Here is a 9473-nt window from a genome sequence, read left to right on the forward strand (position 1 = left end):
CACACAGATGAAGTAGTTATGAAGTCTCCACTGCCAGCTAACATTTGGACGTTTAGAAGTCTCCCATCTATTTTAAAGACAGCAGATACCAATAAAATTGTAAAGCATTTACTAGACACCAAGCACTGTACTAAGCACTGGGGTATATACAAGATGATCATGACACAGTCCCTGTCCCACATTAAGCTCATAGTCTACCGGGGAAGGAGAACAGGAATCTAAGGACCGGAGAAATGGACCATGTAACCAATGTAACAAGGTCACATAGCACGCAAGCTGTAGAGCTGGGATTAGAACCCAGGTTTCCTGTCTCCTAGACCTGTGTTCTTCCCATTAGACCATGCTGCTTCTCACAGATGGATCTATAAAATGGATTGAAGAACATCCTGAGAGAGAGCAGAGTTCAAAATTGTGAAGGAGGTGTTCAGAAGTTGGCCTGCTACAAGGTAGATTTTGAAGATGAGAAGAAGACTGTTATTTTGATCTAAATTGGCCAAATTATTCTAACATTGAGAAATCTCTACCGTAAGCAGCAGAACAAGCTGCTTCTTTTTCAGCTTCCTGCAAAGATTCATAATCAGACTTCAGTTCCTCATTTAGTTCATGCTGTGATGCTTTGCTTTGAATTATCTTTACAAAGATTAAACAATAGTTTAGAGATGCTTAGTGTCAGTTCCAAGAGGGCAGGGTTTGTGTCCACTAGTGCTCTCCCTAGTGCTTAGTACAGTGCTCCGAACATAGTAAGTGGGAAGCAGCGTGGCTCAGTGGAAAGAGCCTGGGCTTCAGAGTCAGAGGTCATGCGTTAGACTCCCAGCTCTGCCTCTTGTCAGCTGTGTGACTATGGGCAAGTCACTTGACTTCTCTGTGCCTCAGTTACCTCATCTGTAAAATGGGGATTAACTGTGAGCCTCACGTGGGACAACCTGATTACCCTGTATCTCCCCCAGCGCTTAGAACAGTGCTCTGCACATAGTAAGCGCTTAACAAATACCAACATTATTATTATTAGTAAGTGCTCAAATATTACCTTTGGTTGACTGATGGACTAATGTAATAATACATAAGACCTAAAGGAGTTTCATGATTTTTCCAGGGATTTTGGAACAGATCCCAATATATAAAATGTAACATACTGCATGTGACTGCTGTTCTGTGATATAACCCTATTTTCAAGGAGCATATGAGAGCTGGAGTTTGGGTTAGGCCTGTACAAGGTGGGTTAGGCTATGGATTTCCCACTGCTGGCATTTCCATAACTCAGAATTCTATGACAGTCACTCATGCACAGTCATGCTCAATCCCTGTCTGGTCCTGAAGTGTGCTGTATTATTTATGGCAAATGAGTGGCACATTTTCATTCACACTTAGGACTTAAAGGGCCCCCACGCATTTGTCCTCAATATGGCAAGATGATTAACACACACAAAGACCTGGGTGGAAAGTGATTACAATCCACTTTCGGTAATCTTTGAGGTTGGAATAAGTCTGGTTCCCTAAGGAATTTCAATGGTAATATACTCATTCAATTCCCAAGGAAAGGAAACCTGAGCTCCAGTCCAAATAGACCTCCCTCATAAATACACCAGAGAATGAACACGCTGAGTAGAGAGAGCAAGGTAGATGGAGATTTCTTTGGTACTTACCTGTATTGCACTGACTTCAAGTAGTCTTTAAGTGGAACTGACGGTATTACAAACACAATAAGCACTTCTAGACAAACTGGAATAGCAATCACTTCAGGAGCCCAGAAGCATTCACAATTTTGCTGTTGTCAACGCTTTCAGTGGCTTTAATTTTCAATGGTAAGCACAACTCCTATATAGTGTTGTCAAAACCGCAATGAAGTTATGTCATTGAATATTAAAGCCGGGGCCCTCGGAATGCCAAACACACACATTTGAATTTCATGCTCTCTCCTAAACATCAAGACAAATATGTCTAATTTCATAAAAACCTTGCCAGCCACGGGGAGGCTGACAATCAGGTCTATTGTTATCAGGTGCCGGAGTTCAATGGAGTAAAACTGGGTTTGGCAAAGGTGTGTAAGACTTTTGGAGAGAGGAGGAGGATGGGGGGACTGTTTTTATATGAGGGATGGCATGGAGCATGGGAAACGGGAGGGCTGGGCCTGAGATGGTCTACAGTTCTGGGCCTCCTCCATCAGTGGCTGTTCTGAAATTAAAGTTTGCCTGGTCACACAGTCGGTCAGTCATATTTACTGAGTGTTTACTGTGTGTGGAGCAATGTATTAAGTGCTAGGGAGAGTACAATATGGTAGTGTAACAGACACATTCCCTGCCCACAGTGAGCTTATAGTCTAGAGGACTGCAAGATGGTCAAGTATCCTCCGGAGATTTCTCGGTAGATGGTTATCTTTTTTGGATTACAGAGGCTACCAGGGGTAGGGGATTGGACTCTGTGAACCTCTGTAAAGGTCCTTGGAGTTCTACAGCTCTAGACATGAGCATTTTCAGGGTATTAACTCAAGAGGTGAGATCACTTATATTAACTGTCTTGAAACATCCCAAGTAGCTAGTGATAATAGATCTATCAAGCACTTAAAGTGTGTCTATTAAGTGCATAGTATGTGCCGAGCACTGTGCTCAAGATAATAGAGCGGACACAATCCCTCACCCACCTGGGGCTCACAGTCCAAGAGGGAGCAAGCACAGATATGAGTCCCCATTTCCCAGATAATAATAATGATAATAATTGTGGTATTTGTTTAGCACTTACTCTATGCCAGGTGCTTTACTAAGCGCTGGGGCAGACACAAGCAAATCGGGTTGGACGCAGTCCATGTCCCACATGGGGATCACAGTCTCAATCCCCATTTTACAGATGAGGTAACTGAGGCACAGAGAAGTTAAGTGACTTGCCCAAGGTCCCAGATGAGCAGCCTGAGGCTCAGAGAAGTTATGTGCCTTTCCCGAGGCCACAGGATAGGCACATGGCAGAACTGCAGTTTCCTATTTCCTCCTGTCTTCTGGACATCTCTACTTGGAAATCCTGCCTTCACTTCAGGTTTAACATGTACAATATGGAACTCCTTATCTTCCCACCCAAATCCTGTTCTGACCATGATTTTGCCATCACTGTAGACAGCACCACCATCATCCCTGTCTCACAAGCCCGCTTTCTTGGAGTATCCTGAGGAGTATCAACCTTCATGCCATCCCTAAAATCTGCCCATTCCTCTCCATCCAAACTGCTACCATGTTAATCCAAATTTACCATATCACACCTTGATTTCTGCATCAGCCTTCTTGCTTACCTCCCAACCTGCTATCTCTCCTTACTTCAGTTCATACTTCACCCTGCTGCCCAGATCATTTTTCTACAAAACAGTTCAGTCCATGTTTCTTCACTCCTCAAGAGCCTCCAGCGGTTGTCCATCCACCTCTGCATCAAACAGAAACTCCTTATTATCGGCTTCAAGACATTCAATTACCTTCCACCTTCCAACCTTTCCTCCCTGATTTCCTATTACAACCCAGACTGCACACTTCACTTCTCTAATGCCCTCCTACTCACTGTTCATTCATCTAATCTGTCTCACCACTTATATGGACTTCATGCCCACATCCTGCCTCTGGGCTGAAACACCCTCCCTCTTCGTATGTGACAGACAGTCACTCTCCCCACGTTCAATTCATTCGTTTATTCATTCATTTAGTCATATTTATTAAGCGCTTACTGTGTGCAGAGCACTATACTAAGTGCTTGGGAAAGTACAATACAACAATAAACAGTGACATTCCCTGTCCACAACGAACTCACATTAATTCATTCATTCCATCGTATTTATTGAGTGCTTACTGTGTGCAGAGAACTGAACTAGGCTCTGGGAAAGTACAATTTGACAACAGATAGACAATCCCTACCCAACAGTGGGCTCACAATCTAGACAGGGAGGGAAGACAGGCATCAATACAAACAAATAAAATTACAGATAAATACATAAGGGCTGTGGGGCTGGGTGGGGGGAACTGGGGATGGAAGAAGAAAGGGAGCAAGTCAGGATGATGCAGAAGGGAGTGAGAGATGAGGAAAAGCGGCTCTTAGTCAGGGAAGGTCTCTTGGAGGAGATGTGCCTTCAATATGGCTTTGAACAGGGGAGAGTAATCGTATGTCAGATTTGAGAAGGGAGGGCATTCCAGGACAGTGGCAGGACTTGGGCCAAGAGTTGGCATTGAAACAGGCAAGATCAAGGCAAAGTGAGAAGGTTAGTGCTAGAGGAGCGAAGTATGCAGCTTGGGTTGTAGAAGGAAAGAAGCAAGGTGAAGTAGGAGGAGACAAGGTGATAGAGTGCTTTAAAGCCAATGATGAGGAGTTTTTGTTTGATATGGAGTTGGATGGGCACTCACTGGAGATTTTTGAAGATGGGAATAACTTGTCCTGAACGTTTCTGTAGAAAGATGATCCGGGAAGTGGAGTAAATTGTGGACTGGAATGGAGGCTGGGAGGTCAACAAGGAGGCTAGTGCAGTAATCTAGGCGGGATAGGATGAGTGATTTTGTTAACATGGAAGCAGTTTGGATGGAGAGGAAAGGGCAGATTTTAGCGATGCTGTGAAAGTGGGACCAATGGGAATTGGTGATGGATTGAATATGTGTGTTGAATGAGAGAGAGGAGTCAAGAATAATGCCAAGGTTACAGGCTTGTGAGAAGGGAAAGATGGTGGTGCCATCTACAGAGATGGGAAAGTCAGAGAGAAGACAGGGTTTGGGTGAGAAGATAAAGAGCTCTATTTTGGACATGTTAAGTTCGAGGTGACAGGAGGACATCCAAGCCGAGAAGTCTTCAAGGCAGGAGGAGATGCAAGCCTTGTGAAGGGAGAGGGAACAGAGAATGAGATGTAGATTTAGGTAATATCTGCATAGAAATGGTAGTTGCAGCCATGGGAGTGAATGAATTCTCCAAGAGAGTGAGGGTAGATGGAGAATAGGAGACCCAGAACTGAACCTTGAGGGACTCCCGCAATGTCTTGCACAATGTCAATGTCTTACTGAAAGCACATCTCCTCTCAGAGGCCTTCCCTGACTAATCCCTCATTTCTTCTTCTCTCGCTACCTTTTGTGTTACTTATGTACTTGGATTTACACCTATATTCATCCCTCCATTAGTCCACATTACTTGTGTACATATCCATAATTTGTTCATATGCATGTCTGTATCCCCTTCTTGACTCTAAGCTTATTTCATGCAGGGAACACGTCTATGAACTCTGTGCACTGTGTCCTCCCAAGTGCTTAGTACAATGCCTCTGCACACAATAAGCATTCAATAATTATGATTGATGGATTGTCTGATCGATTCATCCCCACTTTATAGATAGGGTACCTGAGGCACAGAGAAATTAAGTGACTTACCTAAAGTCACACAGCAAACAAGTAACAGATCAAGGACTAGAACCCATATTCTCTGATGTCTGTGCTGAGGCTTGCCAGGAGCAGAGCCTTGTGTCAGGAAAGGGGGCAGGGACAGGAGAAGAGACAGTCTTGGATGCCTGGAGTTGGAGCTGGCAGTGTGATGGGGGAGAAAGCGTGCGCGCGCGTGCGCACACACATACACACACACACACACACACACTGTTCTGTTTGCAGAGGATAAGAACTGAGCAAAGACTTCTTTCCTACCTGCTCAGAACTGCCCATCTAATGGGAAGGCAGGAAGCACACACAAGTACCTGAAAAACACACATACATGTGCAAAAACACTGTTCTGGGTACTGAGGGAAATAATCTGAAGAAGACCTCACTTCTCCCTGGAAGGGGCTGGGAGGTGGTCAAGGAGACAGGGCACACACACAATCACACAAACGCACACATGTACGCACGTGTGCGCACACGCATACACCCACCCACTCTTTTCTGGGTGCAGAGAGCAAAAACAGAGAGATGACCTCATCTCTACCGGCAAGGTGATGGCAATTTGGTAAGGAGAGATAAAACACATACACACACACAACACACACACACACACACACTCACACACAAGCATGCACAAACACATACCCAATCACCCAACCACACATGCTCACACACACTGTACTGGTTATTGGGGCCAAGAACAGAGAGTCCTCATCCCTACTTGCAGGGGACACAGGACTTGCACTCTGGTGCAGGAGAAAAGACAGACACAGTCCCCACCTTCTATTCATTCATTCATTCATGCAATAGAATTTATTGAGCGCTATGTGCAGAGCTTTACGAAGCGCTTGGAATGTACAATTCGGCAAGGAATAGAGACAATCCCTGCCTAATGACAGGCTCACAGTTTAATCAGGGGAGACAGACGGCAGAGCAAAACAGAACAAAACAAAAACAAAACAACATTATCACGATAAATAGAATCAAGGGGATGTACACCTCATTAACAAAATAAATAGGGTAATAAATAATGTATACAAATGAGCACAGTGCTAAGGGGAGGGGAAAGGTGGAGGGGGAGGAGTAGAGGGTGGAGGGGGAGCAGAGGGAAAAGGGGGACAAGCTCAGTCTGGGAAGGCCTCTTGGAGGAGGTGAGCTCTCAATAGGGCTTAGAAGAGGGGACAAGAGTTAGTTTGGTGGAGGTGAGGAGGGAGGGAATTCCAGGACAGTGGTAGGACATGGGCCAGAGGTCAACGGTGGGATAGGCATGAACGGGGGACAGTGAGGAGGTGAGCGGCAGAGGAGCGGAGTGTACGGGGTGGGCAGTAGAAAGAGAGAGGAGAAGTGGGATAGGAGGGGGCAAGGTGATGGAGAGCTTTGAAGCCAAGATTGAGGAGTTTTTGTTTCATACGGAGGTTGATAGGCAACCACTGGAGGTTTTTTAAGGAGGGGAGTGAACTTCCCAAGGGCTTAGTACAGTGCTCTGCACAGAGTAAGCGCTCAATAAATGCCATTGAATGAATGAGTGAATGAATGAACCCAGAGTTTCAGACAGAGAATGAGATACGAAACTGAAACAACAGAAGCAGAGAAAAGCACAGGTCTCTCCAAGTATGGACTAGAGAAACACACTCACGTAACCCACCATGACAGATTTAAATGCTGCAGGGGGCCAGAGGGAATGTCGCTGGAATCATAACTGGAACCCAGTGCGACATTAATCTTTTCTTTCTCTCTCCACTCTCCCACCCGACCTTGGCGGTTGCAAATCATTTATAGATACATATGTCTATATGAATATAGTGGTAATTGTTTAGTGTTTACTATGTGCCAGGCACTTTACTAAGCACTGAGGTAGATATAAGCAAATTGGGCTAGACACTCCCTGTCCCACATTAGGCTCACAGTCGTAATCCACATTTTCCAGGTGGAGTAAGTGAGGGCCAAGGAAGTTAAGTGAGCTGCCCAAGGTCACATAGCAAAGTGATAAGGCTGAGATTAGAAGGCAGGTCCTTCTGAATCCCAGGCCTGTGCTATATCCACCAGGTCATGCTGATTTATATGGACAAATCTCCCAAAATCTGGGCAGTATTGAGGTTGTGGTAAACCCACTTCCTGTTCTGGGGTCTTAGAGAGAGCTGAGACTGTAAGAGTCATGAGATAAACTTCGCCAAGATCAAGGCAGATTGGTAGGACCATGAAAGTTAATGAATGACAGGATCATACCCACCTGAACTGATACTCACTGGCATCTAGAGTGGAATGGGCTTGAAACTTGGCAAAGCCCAACCCCCCCCCCCCACCTCATCTTCCAACCTCCCAACTCACATGCACCTCACCAGTAAATGTTACTTTAAATTTAATTCCCTTTTTTTGTGATTTAGGCTGGCTGTTTAATTAGTTTTTAGGACTGCACATTGTTTATAGTCATCATTCCAATACATGTTGAAAGTGAGAAAGTTGATTATGCTCCTGATTCACGGACAAACTCAATAACTGATTCAGATCTCCGTGTTTCCTCTCTCGACATTACTGATTTAGTGTCGCCGCAGATCACGTTGAATTGCTTTTAAACTGGTGTCACAGGGGTTTCAAAGTTCTAACTGCAGTGATAGTCTCCCCACAAGCTGACATCCTCTCAAGTTGGAGAAAAGTTTCCCTTGCTGATCTAGAAAATAAGGGAATGAAAATACCATCAATGGAATATTTTCCCTAGGTAGCAAAATGGGCCTCAAAGGAAATTTTAGTTTTGGAATACTGAGGATAAAATTAATAATAATTGTATTTGTTTAATGGCTTACTATGTGCCAGGCACTGTACTAAGTGCTGGGGTAGATACAAGCTAATCAGATTGGGCAGAGTCGCTGTCTCACACGGGGCTCACAGTCTTAATCGCCATTTTACAGATGAGGTAACTGAGGCACAGAGGAATAAAGTGATTTGCCCAAGGTTACACAGCAGACAAGTGCAGACAAGTGGGGAAGGTGAGATTAGAACCCAGGTCCTTTTGACCCACAGTCCCATGCTCTATCCACAAGGCCACACTGTTTCTCCTGCAGGGGCCTAGACCTTTCTTTTTTTTTCTAATGATATTTGACAAGCACTTACGATGTGTAAAGCACTGTTCAGATATCCAGGAAAAGTGGGTTGTTGACAGTGTTGAAGGCAGCTGAGAGTTCAAGGAGGATTAGGATGATCTAGAGACTTTTGGATTGCACAGTGAAGATGAGTATGGTTAGATATAGGTTAATCAGGCCAGATATAGTCCTTGTCCCACATGGGGCTCACAGTCTAAGTAGGAGGGAGAGACGGTATTTAATCACCACTTTGCAGTTGAGGAAACCCGAAACATAGAGAAGTTAAGTGATCTTCCCAGGGTCATACATCAGGCAAGTGGCAGATTTGGGTTTAGAACCCAGACCCTGTGCTTTAGCCACTAAGTCACACTGCTTCTCTTTTTCATGTTTGTTTTTTTTCATGCACCTCATCCTTCCCGGTTGTTCCAAATGTTTAACTCCCTCTTCAAACCCCTTGACTCCCGGCCTCCCCAGTCCCTTGCCCCCAATAACCTGGCCACCTACTTTAATAAGGAAATTGACACAATCAGATCTCATCTCCCTAAAATCTTCCCTGACCCTCCTGAGCTCTTCCCTGCTCCTGCCCCTTCTTCAACTCTGTCATCTTTCCAAGCAACATCTCTAGAGGACCTCTGCCTTCTCTAAAAATTCAACCCCTCCACCTGCACATCAGACACCATTCCTTTGCACCTTATCAAAATACTTGCCCTCTCCCTTCTTCCCTCCCTAACTGCCATCTTCAACTGTTCACACTCCAGTGGCTTCTTCCCCAGTGCTTTCAAACATACACATATCTTGCTATCCTAAAAAAAACCCTCCCTTGACCCCATGGCTGCTTCCAGTTATTGTCCCATCTCCCTCTTACCATTCCTCTCCAAACTCCTTGAGCAAGTTGTCTATAACCGCTGTTACAATCCTTTTCTTGACACCCTCCAATCTGGCTTCCATCACCTTCACTCCAAAAGAACTGCCCTTTCAAAGATCACCAATGTTCTCCTTCTTGTGCAATCCATGGCCTCTAGAT

This window comes from Ornithorhynchus anatinus, chromosome 3 (assembly GCF_004115215.2).
Source record: "Ornithorhynchus anatinus isolate Pmale09 chromosome 3, mOrnAna1.pri.v4, whole genome shotgun sequence".
NCBI classification, from domain to species: domain Eukaryota; kingdom Metazoa; phylum Chordata; class Mammalia; order Monotremata; family Ornithorhynchidae; genus Ornithorhynchus; species Ornithorhynchus anatinus.